Source organism: Sapajus apella, unplaced genomic scaffold (assembly GCF_009761245.1).
Source record: "Sapajus apella isolate SASKATOON/1434 unplaced genomic scaffold, GSC_monkey_1.0 scaffold26, whole genome shotgun sequence".
Classification (NCBI taxonomy): Eukaryota; Metazoa; Chordata; class Mammalia; order Primates; family Cebidae; genus Sapajus; species Sapajus apella.
Genome location: NW_022436966.1, coordinates 9867254 through 9887114, shown reverse-complemented (window position 1 = coordinate 9887114; position 19861 = coordinate 9867254). Strand labels below are relative to the sequence as shown.

The window sequence follows — 19861 nt, the reverse complement described above, 5'->3', positions numbered from 1 at the left end:
TGCATGTGATCCTGCATGATTGTACCACTGCACTACAGCCTGGGCAATAAAGTGAGATCCTATTTCAAAAAAAAAAAGAAAGAATTTTCAATCAAGGATTTTATATCCAGCCAAACTAAGTTTCATACTCAAGGGACAAATAAGATCCTTTTCAGACAAGCAAATGCTAAGGGATTTTAAAATTTGTTACACCCAGACCTGCCTTACAAGAGATCCTGAAGGGAATGCTAAATATGGAAAGGAAAGACTGTCACCAGCCACAACAAAATCACATTTAAGCACATAGACCAGTGATACTATTAGGCAACCACACAAACACATCTGCATAATAATCAGCTAACAACATGACAGAATCAAATTTATATATCTATACCAACCTTGAATGTAAACATGCTAAATGCCCTAATGAAAAGGTACAGAGTGGCAGATTGGATAAAGAAGCAAAACCCAATGATATGCTGCTGTCTTCAAGAGTCTTGTCTCACATACAATGAGACCCACAGGCTCAAAGTAAAGGGATGGAGAAAAAGCTACCAAGCAAATGGACAACTGAAGAAAGTAGGTGGTTGCTATTCTAATTTCAGACAAAACAAACTTTAAACCAACAAAAATCAAAAAGGACAAAGAAGGGCATTACATAATCATAAAAGGCTAAATACACACCCCATACAGGAGCACCAGATTCATAAAGCAAGTTCTTAGAGATCTACAAAGAGACTTAGATACTCACACAATAATATTGGGATACTTCAACACCCCACTGACAGATCATCAAGGCAGAAAGCTAACAAAGATATTTAGGACCTGAACTCAACACTGTACCAAATGGACTAATAGACATCTACAGAACTCTCCACCCCAAACCAACAGAATATACACTCCTCTCATCTGCACATAGCACATACTCTGAAATTGACCACCCAACTGGGCATAAAACAATCCTCAGTAAATTCAAAAACACCAAAATTATAGCAACCACACTCTTGGGCCACAATGCAATTAAAAAGAAATTATTGCTAAGAAAATCACTCAAAACCACACAATTCCATGGAAATTAAAACAACCTGTTCCTGAATGACTTCTTAGTAAACAGTGAAATTAAGGCAGAAACGAGGGAAGTCTTTTAAACTAATGAGAACAAAGATACAACATACCAAAATCTTGGGGGCACAGCCAAAGCATTTTTTTTAATTATACTTTAAGTTTTGGGACACGTGCAGAATATGCAAGTTTGTTACATACGTATACATGTGCCATGGTGGTTTGCTGCACCCATCAACCCGTCATTTACATTAGATATTTCTCCTAATGCTATCCCTCCCCTAGTCCCCCAACTCCCTGACAGGCCCCAGTATGTGATGTTCCCCTCCCTGTGTCCATGTGTTCTCATTGTTAAACTTCCACCTATGAGCGAGAACATGCTAAATGGTAAGTTTATAGAACTAAACACCCACATCGAAAAGTTTAAAAGCTCTCAAATTAACAACCTAACATCACACCCAGAGGAACTGGAGAAACAAGAGCAAACAAACCCCAAAGCTAGCAGAAGACAAGAAATAACCAAAATCAGAGCTGAACTAAAGGAAATTCACACACACACACACACACACACACACAGACACACACACACGATCAATGAATCCAGGAGCTGGTTCCTTGAAAAAATTAATAAGATACATAGTCCACTAGCTAGACTAATAAAGAAAAAGAGAGAAGATCTAAATAAACACAATAATGAAAGACAAAGGGGATGTTACCACTTGCCCCAAAGAAATATCAAAAACCCTCAGAGACTGTTATGAACACAGGTAGGAAGCCTACAAGAAATGAGTAAATTATTGGGAACATACAACCTCCCAAAGCTGAACCAGGAAGAAACTGAATCCCTGAAAAGACCATTAAGAATTTCCAAAATTGAATAAGTGAAAAAAATGCCGACCTACCAGAAAAAGACCCTAGACCAGGCAGATTCACTGCTAAATTCCACTAGATGTACAAAGAAGGGATAGTACCATTCCTACTGAAATTTCTCCAAAAACTGAGAAGGGATTCTTCCCTAACTCATTCTATGAGGTCAGCATCATCCTGATACCAACACCTGGCAAAGATACACACAAAAAAGGAAACTTCAGGCCAATATCCTTGATGAACATAGACACAAAAATCCTCGACAAAATACTAGCACACAAAATCAAGCAGCACATCATAAAGCTAATCCACCACAATCAAGTAGGCATCGTCCCTGGGATGCAAGGTTGGTTCAACATATGTAAATCACTAAATGTGATTCATCACATAAATAGCTAACAACAAAAACCACATGATGATCTCAATAGATGCAGAAAATGCTTTCCATAAAATTCAACATAACTTCATGTTAAAAACCCTTAACAAACCAGACATTGAAAGAACATAACTCACAATAAAAAGGGTCATTTATGACAAACCCACAGCCAGCATCATAGTGATTGGGCAAAAGCTGGAAGCATTCTCCTTAAAACCAGAGGGAGACAAGGATGCCCTCTCTCGCCACTCCTGTTAAACATAGTAATGAAAGTCACAGCCAGAAAAATCACACAAGAGAAAGAAATAAAATGCAACCAAATAGGAAGAGAGGAAGTCAAACTATTCCTGTTGGCATATGATATACCTAGAAAACTACATGGCCTCTGCCCAAAAGCTCCTTGATTTGATAAACAACTTGGGCAAGTTTCAGGATACAAAAGCAATGTACAAAAATCAGTAGCAGTCCCATATTCTAACAATATCCAACCTGAGAGCCAAATCAAAAATGCAATCCCATTCACAATAGCCACAAAAAGAATAAAATATCTAGGAATAAAGCTAACCAGAGAGGTGGAAAATCTTCACAGTGAGAATTGCAAAACACTTCTCAAAGAAATCAGAGATGACATAAACAAAGGAAAAAACATTCCATGCTCACGGATAGGAAATATTGTTAAAATGGCCATACTGCCCATAAGCAATGTACAGATTCAGTGCTATTCCTATCAAACTACCAATGATATTTTTTTTAACAGAACTAGGAAAAGCTATTCTAAAATTCATATGGAACCAAAAAAGAATAGCCAAGGAACTCCTAAGCAAACAGAAAAAAACCAGAAGCACTGCACTACCTGAACTCCAACTATAATACAAGGTGACAATAACCAAAACAGCATGGTACTAGTACAAAAACAGAGAGACCAACGGAACAGAACAGAGAACCCAGAAATAAAGCCACACACCCACAACTCCTGGTCTTTGACAAGGTAAACAAAAACAAGCAGTGGGGGAAGGACTCCATATTGAATAAATGGTGTTGGGATAATTGGCTGGCCATGTGCAGAAGACTGAAACTTGGCCCCTTCCTTTCACCACATACAAAAATCAACTCAAGTTGTATTAAAGATTTAAATGTAAAACCTAAAACTATGAAAACCATGGAAGATAACCTAGGAAATACCATTCTGGACACAGGATTTTGCAAAGATGTCATGATGAAGATGCCAAAAGTAATGCAATAAAAGCAAAAGTTAACAAGTGGGATCTAATTCAACTAATGAACTTCTGCACAGCAACATAAACTAACAACATAATAAACAGACAACCTACACAATAGGAGATAATGATTTCTCAAAGACCTTAGAACAGAATTATCATTAAACCTAGCAATCCCAAAATTGGGTATATACCCAGAGGAATATAAGTTATTCTACCACAAAGACACCTGTATGCGTATGTCCATCACAGCATTATTCACAATAGTAAAGACATAGAATCAACCTAAAAGTTTATCAGCAATATAGTGGATAAAGAAAATGTGGCATAGATACACAGTGGAATACTGCTCAGCCCTAAAAAATAATAAGGTTATGTCCTTTGCAGCAACATGAATGGAGCTGGGGGTCGTTAACCTAAGCAAACTAACATAGGAAAAGAAAACCAAATACCACATATTCTTGCTTATGAGTGGGAGCTAAACACTGAGTACATATGGACACAAAGAAGGGAACAACAGACCCAGGACCTACTTGAGGGTAAAGGGTGGGAGAAGGGTGAGGACAGAAAAACTATCTGTTGGGTACTATACTTATTTCCTGGGTGACAAAATAACCTGTACACCAAACCCCTGTGACATGCAATTTACCTATATAACAAACCTGCACATGTACTATTGAACCTAAAATAAAATTTTAAAAACTAAAAACTAAAAGTCTCTCTTATTGCTTCTTTTGGATAGTCATCTGTTCTTATTTTATTAGCCTATGGAATTATTAAAATATATTTTATGTACTCTTCTTTAAATTCAATGTTTCATCCAAACCTGTTGTCCATCTTGGCTCTTCTTTTTCCAGCTACTGGTTTTCATAAGTATCTGATGACCCTGGCCTATCAATCATATTTATAAATGAAGATCTAAGTTGATGAGTACACACAGTTTCCTCCATCTGGTCTCTTTCCTAAAGAAAAGGGCTGACTGCCATTATGTTAGTTGCTGTGGCCACATTAAGCTGTGTGGGCCAGGGAGGTAAGTTGAGGGCACCCTAACTGGCAAAAAAAAAGAGCTTTCCACTGGTAAAGTACAGTGGAGTACTTTAATGTATTCTCCTCCTAGGCAGGGCTGCCTTTCCTTTTCATTTTTTCCTCCCATCTATGTCTGCAACAAAGGGAAGTCCCAAGTTACTTCAGGTTCTGCTCTTTCCTCAGGCAGCAACAGCCACACCGGAAGCCTTTCCCAGGTAAGTGGCTTATCTGGGAAAGCACAGCATTTGAATTTCAAGAAAGGGCAAATACTTCTGTTGCTTGCTGTTGCTACTCTGTGTGTGTGTGTGTGTGTGTGTGTGTGTGTGCGTGTGTGTGTACGCACAAACATACATGTGCTCTCTCATGCATGCGCATATCTTGAGAAGAGAGGAGGAATTGGGGGAAAAAACCATACCAGACTTTCTATTTAAGGCACAGATCCCTACAACAAAGACTTCAAGTTTTTGAGGCTCTACTTTCATGCACAGTTGTTTTTTCTCGTTTGTCATTTTGAGTATGTACTTGTTTTCCAGCCTTCTGCTTCTGTCTCTAAGGAATTCCTCACAATTTTTGATGGCACTATTTCTTGTTGTCCAACACTATTATGTTTATCTTTTCACTCTCTTCTATTTTAAAGTATTTGGAGAAAAAAGGAGAAGCAGTGGCAACTGTTTGAAAAGGAATTGTTTAAAGGGAAAAGGCCTAAAATATTTGTAAATTAAGAGGAAAGATACAGAGGAGTAACAAAGGTTAAAGATATCAGAATAAAATTCAAACTTCTTGCCATGACCTACCTTTCCAAACTCATCTTTCACCATTTTCCCCCTTAGCTGACCATCCTTCAGAAACTTGTGTTTTCTATTCCTCAAAAAATATCAAGCTGATTCCCATTTCAGGGCCTTTGTATTTGATGTTCTTTTATGTAGAAATGTCTTCCCTGTGATTTTTACATGGCTGGCTGCTTCTCACGAGTCTGATCTCCATGCAAATGTTATTTCTTCCTAAAAGTCTTCTCCAATAACCTCCATACTTCCATCCTAGTTTTTTGTCACATCATTCTGTTTTGGTTTTAACATTATTGAGCTTATCCTTGTCTAGGATTATCTTGATTATTTCTTTGCTTACACATCTGAGTACCTGAACTAGAATGAATAACATAAATTTGCTCTATAATATTTCCCAATGTATCAAAGTATTCAATAAATATTCAATGAATGGAGATTAGGTAAGAGAACACACAGTCAATGAAACAAGGTTTCCACATCAACTTGTGTCACCTATTAAAAGAAATAACTTTTATTTTTTAGAATATGAGTGAAATAAGGATAAAAATTATGTTTCAGGTACTGGACAATAATTCTCTAGAGGTCTCTCACATTTCTGCAAGAAACATACTGCTTTGTTCTTGACTATTTGTTCAAAGATAGCAAGCAGCCTTAGAAAATTAAGCTAGTGTCTCTAATGGAGCAAAGGGCAGGTATGCCTTATATTCAGTATAGAAAACTTGTGTTTCTTAAGCTTGTAGTTCCTTTCCTATAATGCAACCCACTATATGTACATGTGTCATCTGGCCCTCTTCATGTCACCCTAAGGGGATTAAAGTTCAGAGAGCCAGTGCAAAAATGTTGATACCTCAGCTACTCTGTTACCATGAGTAATAAACTGTCCTTCATCTCTGACCCAAGGTCATGTTTTCTAACAGGATCCATGCAACTGATAGGTCAACTTGTTAGTCTGAAAACATGGTAAAATCTCAGATTGTTCATGCTTTTTTTTTTTTTTTGAAATAGAATTTTGCTCTGTTGCCCAGCCTAGAGTGCCATGGCGTGATCTTGGCTCACTGCAACCTTTTCCTCCTGAGTTCAAATGATTCTTATGCCTCAAACTCCCAAGTTCAAATGATTCTTGTGCCTCAACCTCCCGAGTAGCTGGGACTACAGGCATGCACCACCACACCCAGCTAATTTTTTTGTATTTTTAATGGAGACGGGTTTCGCCATGTTGGCCAGGCTGGTCTCAAACTCAGCCTCAAGCAATCCGCCCACCTTAACCTCTCATAACGCTGGAATTACGAGCTTGAGCCACCGAGCCCGGCCCACCATTTCTAAAGCTGAATTCACATTTTTTGCTTTCAGACTCCTTCCGTGGTTCCTTACAATCACATTGAATGGAAGCACCAACCACCTAGTTATCTTTGCCAAAAACTTGTGCCACTTTCACTACTGTTTCTTCCACAAATCTCCACATCTAGTAAATCAACTCTGTTGCTATTAGTAGTTAAATATTTCACAAATTCATCTAGTTTTCTTCATCCCTGCTGCTACACATAAACTGCTATCACAGTTTATGCTGCTATTGCCTCTCAAGTAATAGCTCAGAAAGTTCTCATTTTGTATCCCTACCTCTAATTTGGGTCTTTTCAATCCATTCTCCACATTGTTGCCAGAGAAATTTTTCCAAAAAACAATTATATCACTTCTCTGAAAAGCCTTAATGACTACTTATTGCACCAAGGATGAAATTCTGGTTCATGATGATACACAAGACCATGCATGAAATGATCCTTCCTCACAGTTGTAGCCTCACCTCTGAACACTAAAGTCTTAGGGTCCTATGAGTCATACCATGTTCCCTAGCCTTTTTACATATCGTTTCATCTGAAATTGCACTTACCTATCCCTACTTCGTTCTCACTTCCAACCCTTCACCTGACTTAATGATTATACATGCTAGGCCTCAGATTAGCCAAAACTTTTCTCCAGGGAGCTTTCCCCAACATCAGGATTCAATTAAATGGTCAAACCCAATTTCACCATAGGTACTTTCAGAGTACCTTGTGCTTTCTTCAATCATAACATGATCTTACACACTTAGATTTTAACTACGTATTTACTTGTTTGTCTCCTCCACAAAACTGTAAGCAAGTTGAACCATAACAGGTAACTTACTATTTTATACACAGGTTCTTGAACATAGCCAATGTTCTATAAATATCTGTTGTCTGATGAATGAATAAATGAATGAATGAATGAACGCCATCTCTGCTGAATAAGAACATACGTCCCCCATGGCAAAATCCAAATCAGATAAATTTGCAATCATCATATAATATGTTCTAAAAAACAAAGTTTTGAGGGTTTTTTTTTTTTAATTTCGGATAGGTCAAAATAAATCTTAAACTTCAAAGAACATGATATACAATAGAAAAGTATATTCATAATGCTGAGAAAGGGATCTCAAGAGTAAATAAGTCAAATCCCTGCCTTTAAACAAATAAAAAATAATCAATCCCTCAACTGTATATAATCAAGTATTTATAAATTACTATCAGCAATATTAAAAATATGTAAAATTACACAATTAGATGTACAGAATCCCAAGATATTAAAAATTGACTTACTATACATGAATTCATTAATATGTTAGTGTATAAAAAAGAGAAACACTGAGAAATGTGAATATCCCACAGAATTAGAATACTGAAATCCACTTGAGTTTAGTGCTTTCATAATTTCAAAATATTTGAAGCCATCACTTTATAATAGAAAATTTGCCTTTGACAAATTGTTTCGTGCATTCTATGGGAGGGAAATTTATACAAGTACAGTTGCCCAGCTATAAAGATGATTTCCATATCCTAACAATTTTAGCATATCCCAACATAAATCTGCTTTAAATATATCGCATTGCCCTGTGTATTTTCTTTACAGCTTAATATCAACCACCTAAATCACTAGTGTCAACAACTCCTTTAAAAACAGTCATTCACGTATCATTCAAGGAAAATATTTTTAAAGAATATATATTTTCAAACTGACAAGAGCTCAGCAGTTATAAAGATTTATATTTTTCAAAGTAATCAAGTAGCATACAAGATAAAATCAGCCTGAATTTCATTGTATAATAGCTCTGAGAGTCAGAATCCTATCAATAGAAATCAGTCACTTTTATTCTCTTCTGAAAAATCATGTAAGGTGACTTGCAAAATAACTCTGTGGTTAGTGAAAATGTTTTCAAAACAATATAATACCAGTCATTAAAATTCACAGCTGGTGTCTATTTCTCAGACTTTTCTCAATTTTCTCCTTTGCAATTCTTGAACCCAAGTCTCCCAGACCTTTAACATATCATTAAAGAATGTTCAAATATTTGTTGCTAAAATATTTATAGGAAACATATTTTATCAAAAATAGTATTTGATGAAAAGTGAAACTTTCCCCAAATAATCAATTAGTTTTTAAAAACTTGTATTTTCTAAAACAGTTAACCCATAATTTACATTTATGTGAAAAACTGCATTATCTCATCCCAATCCGGCTTTTTATATCTAAAGCCTCTTTTTCATTTGAAGTAAAAATTGTACAGATATTACAAGGTGAAAGCGGACAGAAATTATTTTGAATTGCCAATGCTTCTGTAACAAGTAGTTAGACTAAACTGACTGCATTGGATAAGGTCTATATCACAAATGACAGTTTAAAAAAAAAAAAAATCAGCTTATGCCTGTGATCGCAGCACTTTGGGAGGCCAAAGCAGGTAGATTACTTGAGGCCAGGAGTTTGAAAACTGCCTGGCTAATGTAACCCTGTCTCTAGTAAAAATACAAAACTTAGCTAGGCATGGTGGCGCATGCCTGTAATCCCAGCTACTTGGGAGGCTGAGGCACGAGAAGTGTTTTAACTTGGGAGGAGGAGGTTGCAGTGAGCTCAGATCGTACCACTGCACTCCAGTGTGGGTGATATAGCAAGACTCTATCTCAAATATATATATATAATTTTTAAAAACTCAGGTAAAACTTTATGTATCAAATTAATTTTTTACTAGTGTATTTCTTTCCAGTAAACTATTCTATTATCTACAGATAATCAGAAAATGTGAACCAGTAATTCTATTAAGTATTGCCATTTATTTATAGATAGATGGATGAGTAAATAATAATTAGTCATTTCTTGAGTTATTCAGGACATGTTTTGCATTCTTTAGTACTTAATTTAATAATTTCACCATTCTCATTGGAATGTTAAATAAAAGCAGGATATTCTATTAAAAGGTTATGTTCTAAGAGCTATGTAATGAATAGTCTCTTGAGGATTAAATTTTAAAATAATACCTACATAGAAACTTTTCTGTTATCACTAAAGGTGACTTAAAGATGGTATGCATAAGTATATTCAAGATAAAAACAAGTTTTCCATATTAGAAATAGTATTTAATTTACTAATTATTTTTATAAACAATAGACAATTATTTATTTGACCTCAATATTCCTTTAAAACATCAGAATCTTTCTCTTTTATTTTTATTATTAAACTCCTATAAAGTCAGAGGATAAACAATTAGTACAAACACAATTATTTGAATGAATTAAGAGTTATGGAATTCTGAAAATTCATTACACAAAATGTTCACCATCAGAGTAGATAATTACGTACACACTGTTCAAATAGAGAAGCCTGTTTGTATAAAGACCTCCTTTCATTGTGGGATAAGGAGAGTAACGAGCAGCTTGTTGACATAGAATACCCCCCTTATGGTTGTCTAAGGAATAGACTCTATGTTCACCAAAAGGCACCCTAAACTTTAAAACATAAGGAAATACTAATGATGGGCCAGAAAATATGAGATTGTTTTATAGCATATTTGCTTATAATCATGTCTCTGTATGTAACTGCTTATGTTAAATATGAAATGCAAAAAGTAGCAAACTAGAACTATGTTGTATATTTTCCTAATTAAAACATGATTAAATTCTATATTTCAGTTTTTAATTGGACTCATTTTGATTTAATGTTTTTTGTTTTGTTTTATGAGAGTCTTACTCTGTTGCCCAGGCTGAAGTACAATGGGGCGATCTTGGTTCACTGAAGCCACAACCAGTCGGACTCAAGTGATCCTCCCTCCTCAGCCTCCTAGGGACCTGGGACTACAGGTACACACCATCATACCTGGCTAATTTTTTTTGGTAGAGATGGGGTTTTGACATGTTTCCCAGGTTGGTGTTTTGTTTGTTTGTTTTTGAGGCAGAGTCTCCCTCCGTGGCCCAGGCTGAGGTGCAGAAGCATGATCTTGGCTCACTACACACTTGCCTCCCGGGTTCACATGATTCTCGTGCCTCGGCCTGTCAAGTAGCTGGCCTCTCACCTAGCTAATTTTTGTGTTTTCAGTAGAGATGGAGTTTGCCATGTTGGTCAGGCTAGTCTCAAACTCCTGGCCTCAAGTGATCTAACCACTTTGGCCTTCCAAAGTGCTGAGATTACAGGTTTGAGCCACCATGCCCAGCCTAATAAGCATTTTAAGCCAAATGGGTTTCAGTATACTTTGTAGTTTTTCAAAACTGCATGCAAACAAATAATTTGTTACTATCAAGAGTTATAATGCAATAATGTATAATAAAAGTAAGTTACAATCATACATGGTTTTTCATTTCACATTATTCTTAATTGTGTTATGCTGAAAAAGTATATTTCAGATTATTCTCATAAATACTGGTTTTTTGACCATAACATTCTTTGTTTTCTCAAAACCATTTATTGTTATAAAAGTAGAATAGCAAATATTAAAATATATAGCAAATGTTTCAATTTTGTCCCTGTTTGTTATTAAACCAGCAAATGCTGGGTTTCTGCCCTTATTTCTCCCTTCTCTGATCAATAAATGCATTACTTAATGTTAAAGGTAAAGATATGAGTCATATAAGCCAGTGGCATACCGACTAGTTAGTAACATCAAACTAATGAGACCACAGACCAACTTGCTTTTTTGACATCACTTCCAAATCTCTTTGAGCTAAATTTTCAGTCAGCATGTGAGAATTAGTCATAGCAATCCCATTACCTTAATGAGTATTCTATGTGTAACTCTATGCACCAAACACAAAACTTCACAGTTTATACATGGTTTATCTTTCAAATATCAAAATAATTTGCACATGTATAAAAACTCCAAATTCTTTATAAGGCCTAAACATATTTAAATAATGCATATATACACATATACATATTTATATACTAATTTGTACATACACACACACACTCTATCAGTTCTCTACATAGCTAAGAAGTTGAGTTATAGTCATTAAAAGGATTATCCAAAATAAGTGACTGCATAGCAATATCTTGGACGGGGTTTGAGTGAGCTATATATTTAACAGAGCGTGTCAAATGTGAGGACTCTCATTCTTGAGACTATATGTATTACCTAAATGAAACTATTTGAAGCCTGAATACTGCATTCAATAATACAGGCCTGGGAAGGAAGCATTTTTTTCTTCTTCCTGAAGTGAATTTGATGCTTCTGAAAGACTGACAGATTTGGAAGAGAAAGTATAGCTCTAAACTAAATTAAGTATTCACAGAACAAACACTGCAGCTGCAAGAGCAATTCAAATTTCCTATCACCAATGTTTCAATCCTCTTTCAAAAGAACGATTTCTGAGGTCAGAGGTTACTCCCATTTTCATGGCTATTCAGCCCCCTGGCTAATGTAGCTACATGGGTGCCATTAAATGGTGGCAATTGCGATAATGGATATATTTGCAAAGCAGCAAGTCACTTTATAAAGGCTGCCAACTACTATAAAAATAGTGATTTTTCAATTCCACAAATGATTTCTCTAACATTTTGTCTAAAACTGGCTTGCATTACTCAAATACTAAATATGTATTTTTAAAATAAAATATTAATTACATGTTTCATTCCAAAAGTTTCAAAGGAGACTTAAAATAAATTTTAAATGAAAATATATATCATCAAATAAGCCATGAGCAATGGCCCAGCTGCCTGGACTTAGAGTAATCCCAAGCAGTCTCTGATGCATATGTGTGTCCGTGAGTCTGTGCACATATACATCTGTTTCACAAACAGAAGGAAAACAACTCTTCCCTTCAAACCTCCTCTGCTAATTACTAGTAAAAATGTAATTAGTCTGATATAAGGAAACTTGAACATATTTTGAAATAAATGTGTAATAATTTATTCATAGCAATGAAATGATATCACCTCAAAATAAAAATATCAAATATTCAAAAGCAAAATACTGAAGGTGGTAGTCTTGAAGTAGTGTAACATTATAGGGAAAACATTTCACAAAATGTTAATCTAGATTTCCAAAAATGATATAATTTTTGTATGGTTTTTTGTGAATGGAAGATGTTTTAAAAGAAACTAATTTATATCCTATATTGTTTCACATTAGTGAAACATAAAAATCAGTTTTGTACGACTGTATTTGAGCGAGCATTATCCTATTCACAGAAAAATAACATATGCAAATACACATATAGTTTGTGTAATTGTCAGTTATAATAGCCTACTGAAGTACTTAAATTGATCCCGATTTTCCGTGATTACCACTGAATGCTTTGAAATGGTAAGACAGCCTCATGTTGTACTTCAAAAATATTGAAAAATATTTAAATACAAATTTAACAGAAATATTATTCACAAAATCATGGGAACACATAGATGACTTTTCTTTTTAATTCCCAAAAAGTATTTTATCTCAAACTGGAAAAAAAAAAAAGGAAAATGAAACCTCTCAGAATTAAGACTCAAGGCTTTAAATTATTATCCATATAATTTTTTTAACTCAACATATAAAGGAAACAATAATTCTTTTTCATCTCAGAAACTGACTCTTCAATTTAATAATTTAATGACTTGAACTCGCATAGGAATGCAAGGGTTTTTTTAGTGAATAAAAGAAGACACATATGCCAAAAGGAAAGCTACTTTTCAAGTTTCAACTGATCAACAATTACTCGATGAGATATAATATTACAGAAAAGTACTCAAATCCTAGGGCATTTTAGAATAATTTGAAATAGTAGAAGGTAAACCTCTTTAATTGTAGTCAGAGAGCAAGTCAATATTTCAATTTTACAGAAAACCAAATTGGATCGGTTTTTTTGTCATCATATTTTCTTTTATATGTTATGTACTTTATTTGTACGTTGAGGAGGGTGGTGTGGTTAGTTGAGCTTAAAATGCAATACAAACAACATACCAACAGCTTGAGACCTCTAGTGTAAATTACAAGATAGGTCCCCATTTAAATCCCGGACCAATTAATAGCAAAGCAAGGTTAATTCATTCTATTTTAGTATTTTGAGAATTCTTGTTTCCAAAGAGTTTATTCGAACCATAATTTCATCCTAACACCTTTTTTCAAAAAATGCATACTTCATTATATGGTCCTTGCACAATTGCACCACCTAGTGTTTACTCAATAATTCCACAAATTTAATAAAGATTTTTCAGCACTTAAAACAAAAACCCATACCATCACCACCATGATACTGCCACACTACATCAATCATCTAAACTTCGTTATCTTTAACTTATAAAAGTTTAACTTTGTTTGACTTATAAAGGATTTATAAACTATTAAGTTTGGAATATATTAAAATTATAGATTTTAATTGTAATCTATTTAAAATATTCTAAATGTACACTGAAATACTCATTTCAAATGTGTTCAAACTAATTCTGTTATTTCAAAAAGACTAACTTTTAAATATCTAGAATGTATTTCAATGTCAAAATTAACAGACAAAAATGAAAATGGTAGGTGGCCTCTTCATGGCCAAAAGCAGTAATAGTGGATCTTCCCTTCCCTCTACTCCTCTGGCTTCCTGAGAAAAACAGAGTAGCAGACAGTAGGCTCTTTTTCCTGTTCTTCTCCCAGAATCATATTTTAAAAGCTGTGTATACGGAAAGGTATGCTTCTATAGTTTCCTCAATAAACAGTTACTAGATTTTTTAAATTAATGTTCCTGTAACAGTGTTGAGCAATAACTTCTTTAAATGTACATCTGTGAATTATAAATTACCATATTATATTAAATTTAAAATATTAACTTGACCCTTATTTAATAATGTACCTGATGATTACAAGTCATTATTGCAATTCTATATGGTAATCAGGCATAAGTAACACACTATTCACGTGAATTACTAGTGTCAACATTGACTTTACATAGTTAAAACTAAGAATTCATAAAGTAAGCTGGACGGAGAAAAAGAGAAACTCAGGCAGAACAGAAAAGTACTCTAAGGCGTTTCCAAAGACTTTATGATCCATTATCTACACTTGGGAGAGCCAATCCTATTCCTTTTCTAGCAGCAGGGTGCCATGGCCATGGATTACAGAATTCCCTGGCGGGTAAGTATACCAGTTCTCCAACTTGCCAACCTCCAGTGTTGAAAGCCAGGAGAGAGCCAAATACAATTTGGCTTAGAGTAGCAGTCCTAAGTGTTAAAGTGTGTGAGTACAGTGAGTGAGTGTGTGTGTGTGTGTGTGTGTGTGTGTGTATGTGAGAGAGAGAGAGAGAGAGAGAGAGAGAGGAGGGAGAGAAAGAGAAAGAAACAAAGAGAGAGATACATGAAAATGGAGGGCTTCCATCCAAATTGAAACCTAGTCCAGGCTCCCCATTTAAACTGCAAAGGTATGTAATCAAATCTTCTTTGGATAGTGTCTATTATCCTTTGTTCTACAGCGTCAGGCTTATATTATGATGCATTTTCTTATCCACCCTGTGATAATCTACCTGAACATTTTATTTTTCACCTTCTCTCTAGTTGAGATGATTTATATAATTTGTTTCTCTATAGGACATTAAAAAAATCCAAGTGATTTCCTTGGTGCCATGATGTCAAGTAGAGCTCAGATCCACCTAGAAACATTCAAGTATTCATGGACCACGGTGTATTCTCTAGAGGTTGAAGGTACACAAGAATATGACACCTCCTTGGCAAAAAATGGAACAATGGTCTACAAAGTCTTGCTCTTCCAGCCCCTCTAGTTTTTTATGACAGGTTCCTATTACTTATCCTGAGAGCTGGGTTTTATAGTGATATAAGGAGTTCAGATTTTTTTTTAAAAAGTATTGTGAAATGTGCCTGTGAATTGAAAGCTTTTCCTGACGTATATAAAACTTACTAAAAACTTTCCCTTTGCTAGACTGATGCAGGTTCTTGCTCCCATGATCCTCGAGGCCAACTGTAACAATACAATCTCCTAAAATCTGACAGCCATGCTTCTCAGCATCCTACGTCTAACCCAGCTCACCAAGAAACCATACCTACAAAAACATCGTGGGATACTATATTCACTGAAGCAGAAAGATGAGAGCCATGCTTGGCAGAGCCTTAGCCTTTAATTAGCTCCTCTGATCAGCAAAATGGATAAAGGGGGGTGACATTCATTCCTGTTCCTTCTAACAAATAAAATGTAAGTGAAAAATGGTAAAAGGAGATATTTTATGCATGAGGTATGTGGAAATAGATAACTCAGAAACTTTAATATGAACTCAGTGCAAAACAGTAATGTAGCTTTTAAATTCAAGAGGAAAGAAGACAAAGTCCAGCCCTGCCCAAGGTAGGGGATCTAATAGACAATCCATCTTTACAAACAAGTTTGAATTTTCAACATAAAAGAGAAAGAAAATAAACTCACCCAATCTTTCCTACCTCTAGAGAACTCAAACAAAAGTTGCCCTGGCACTGAAAGGAGGCCAGGGTACCTGAGAAAACGTAGACTGAAGCAAGCCATCGCATAGAGTTACAGTCCAAATTCTCTTGACTGGGGTGTTTAAAGCATTTTAAATCTTGATTTAGTCCAAAGTGGTCGCGGTCTTGTAAGTGACCTCGAATGTACAGCAAAAGCAAACAAAGTTCCTCTTGGAAGAATAATTACATGATTGTTCCAGAACCCAAAGGCTTATTTAATTTTTCAAATTTAAAAAATGACATACTAAAACAAGGTATCATGAAAAAGAACCAATAAAAACATTAGAAAGCAGGAACAACTCAAAAACTTAGTATATTGGAATTATCAGGCACAGATAATAAACTATATTTATATCTACAGACATAAAATAAGGTTAGAAATACTGCAGAGAATAGAAAACTTTAAAAAAAGACAAAAGATTTCAGAGAAAGTAAATAAACTAGAAATGAAAAACATAATTCTTGAAATCAGAAACTCAATAGAAAGAATTAATTCCAGATTAGAGAGCTGGGAAACATGAAAGACTGCGGTTGTTTCAAAGACAGTTTAACAAATAATCCTATTAAAAAGTAGGCAAACGAAAAAACATATCTCAAAGGAGACATACAAATGACCAAGAAATATATTTAAAATGCTGAACGCTAATCATCAATGAAATATAAATCAAAACCACAGAGACATCGCCTTACCCAGTTAGAATGGCTATTATCAAAAAGACCAAGAAAACAACAGATGCTGGTGAGGATGTAGAGAAAAAGGAGAGTAGGCTCAACTATTAAGCACTGTTGGAAGGAATGTAAATCAATACAGCCATTATGAAACAGAGTATGGAGATTTCTCAAAAACTAAAAATAGAACTACCATAAGATCCAGCAATTCCACTACTGTGTATATATATGAAAGAAAGGAAATCAATATATCAAAGTGATATTTGCCTTCCCATTTTATTGCAGCACTATTCACAATAGCTAAAGGATGGAAAAAACCCAAGTGCCCATCAATAAACAAACACACACATACACACAAACACACTGAAATATTATTCAGCCATTATAAAAAATGACATTCTGTCATTTGCAGCAACATTGATGGAAATGGAGGTCATCATGTTAAGTGAAGTAAGCCAAGTAGAGAAAGACAAATATCACATGTTCTCACTCATATGTGGAAGGTTAAAAAAAAAAAAAAAAAAAAAAAAAAAGGTGGCTGTCATGAAGATAGAGAGTAGACTTGCGGGTACCAGAGGCTTGGAAGGTAGGGTGGGGGATGATGAAGAGCAGTTTATTAATAGATATGAATGGTGTTTGACAGATCAGTAGAATGACTGTACTTAACAGTAATCTATTATACATTTCAAAATAGCTAGAAGAGAATAATTCAAATATTTCTACCATAAAGATAAATACTTAAGGTGACAGATATTCTAATTACCCTGATTTGATATATGAATGTATCAAAATTATCACATATACTCTGAAAATATGTACATTATGTATTAATAAAAAAATTATTAATTAAAAACAAGACATATAACTCAAAACAAAAATAAATACTAGCGGCAATCCCAAATTTTTTTTTAAAAAAGCGAACATACATAAGTATTACATAATACTTACAAGAGACACATCTAAAATATAAGGATACACAAAGATTGAAAGAGGAAGGTAAAAATGATTTTTCATTAAAATACTAACAAAAAGATATGTGGTGCAGTTATATTAATATCAAGCAAAAAAAGAATTTAAGAATTATCACTAAAGAGTCAGTTTATAATGACAGAGGTTCAACTCACCATGAAAAAACAATTTATAATTAACATGCATCTGATAACACACCTTCAAAACATATAAAATAAAAGCTAACAGAACTTAATCTACTCTTAGTTTCCTGAATGGCAATTAGAAAAAAAAAAATCAGAACAGATATAGATTTTAGAACACCATTAACAAATCTGTCGCAATGGGCACATAGAGAACACTACACTCAAAAGCTACAGAATATATACTCTTTTAAAACTCAATTTGGACATAAAAAAATCAAATGGGCCATAATACCCTAAGTCCTGACAAATCCTAAGGTACTTTCATCATAAAAAATACATTTTCTTTCCTTTTTTTTTTTTTAAGAAACCGGGATCTCACCATGTTTCCCAGGCTTATTTCAAACTCCTGGCCTCAAGCGATCATCCAGCCTCAGCCTCCTGAATAACTAGGATTATAGGCATGAGCCATCATACTCAGCAAAATACATTTTCTAACTAATTCAGCTGGAACTCAAGAAAAAAAAAATTAAAATAAATGTCCATATGTTAAGAATCAGGAAACACATTTCTAAACAACCATGGGTGAAAAAAAAAAATATCAACAGAAAAAGTTTTAAGTATGTACGTTAAAAACAGTGATGAAAGTATCATTTGTTGTCCAGGCATGTTGGCTCACACCTGTAATCCCTGCATTTTGGGAGGCCAAGGCTGGTGGATTACCTGAGATCAAGAGTTCAAGACCAGCCCGGTCAATATGGTGAAACCTGGTCTCTACTAAAAATACAAAAATTAGCTGGGCATGATGACAGATGCCTGTAATGCCAGCTACTTTGGAGGATGAGGCAGGGAGAATCGCTTGAACCTGGGAGGCAGAGGTTGCAGTGAGCCAGGATCATGCCATTGCACTCCAGCCTGGGCGACAGAGTGAGACTTCTTCTCAAAATATATATATATACATAATTTGTGCTAAGCATCTACCTAAAAAAATTAAAAATAAAAAGCTGCAAAGGAAATTCAAAGTAATTAAAAGGAAATAATAAAATTAGCAGAATTAATGGATTCAGAAACAAAAACACCATAGTCAAGAAAGTATTTTATACTTTAATGAAAACTAGAAAAAAAATTACCAGTTCATTAGAATAAAAGATATTTGAAAACTATTTTCATAAACAGGAATTAGGAAGACAGACATAAGAACACACCCACAGCGGTAGCTACTTCCACTCAAGGTTCTGATCTTGTTGTTTCAAATAGTAAGAAAGAGAGATCTGAAATTTAGTTTTTTATGCAGTAAAAATGTGCTCACTCCCTCTCTTTCCTATGCCATCTCCCACTGCTTTCCTCCACACCAGACCTTTCTGTAATACCCTCTGAACTCCCTCCCACTCTGTCTTAAACATCGTCAAATGCATCAACCAATGCTTTCTCTCTTTCTCCTTGTCTTCTGTAAAACTTGGTTCTGCCATAATTATACTGCCTTCTCCTATGTCCTCATGTGCAGATTCTTTATCTCACACATTCTCAATAGCATTAACTATATTTAAGTGTCTCCCATCTTAGGAAACACACACACACCCCTTCCTCTAATCCCAATTACCACCATTCTACTTGGTTTAAAAACCAACTCTTGAAAGAATTTTTCTTCATATATTCACAATCCCTGAACTATAGTTTCTATTTTCACCACCCAAAGAAACTGCTTTCGCTAAGGTCACCAATGATCTCCTTGTTACTAAACCTAATGGACGTTGCTCAGGCCTTATATCACTTGAGGTTTCTCCTATTATTTGATGCTGTTAACATCTCCGCTTTCTAGTAACATTTTCTTCTCTTTGCTCCCCAAACTAGTTTATTTCCTATCTTTCCAACCATTCTTCCTTAAGTACCATTTTTCTGCTTGTGTCTAATATTCCTCAATATTCTGTCCTAGGTCCTCTTCTCACTCTATGTGCTATCCTTGGGTGATCATATCTGCTTTCACAGCTTCAATTTCCATCTAAAGAATTAAGTATCAAACACACACACACACACACACACACACACACACACACACACACACACACA

At 34.9% G+C, this 19861-nt stretch overlaps 1 protein-coding gene across 9 annotated transcripts in view; it reads right to left on the bottom strand.

Annotated features, from left to right (window-relative positions):
- Nucleotides 1-19861, bottom strand: part of WDPCP (WD repeat containing planar cell polarity effector) — a 509410-nt gene that overhangs the window by 445892 nt on the left and 43657 nt on the right. The gene's annotated exons all lie outside the window — the stretch shown is intronic.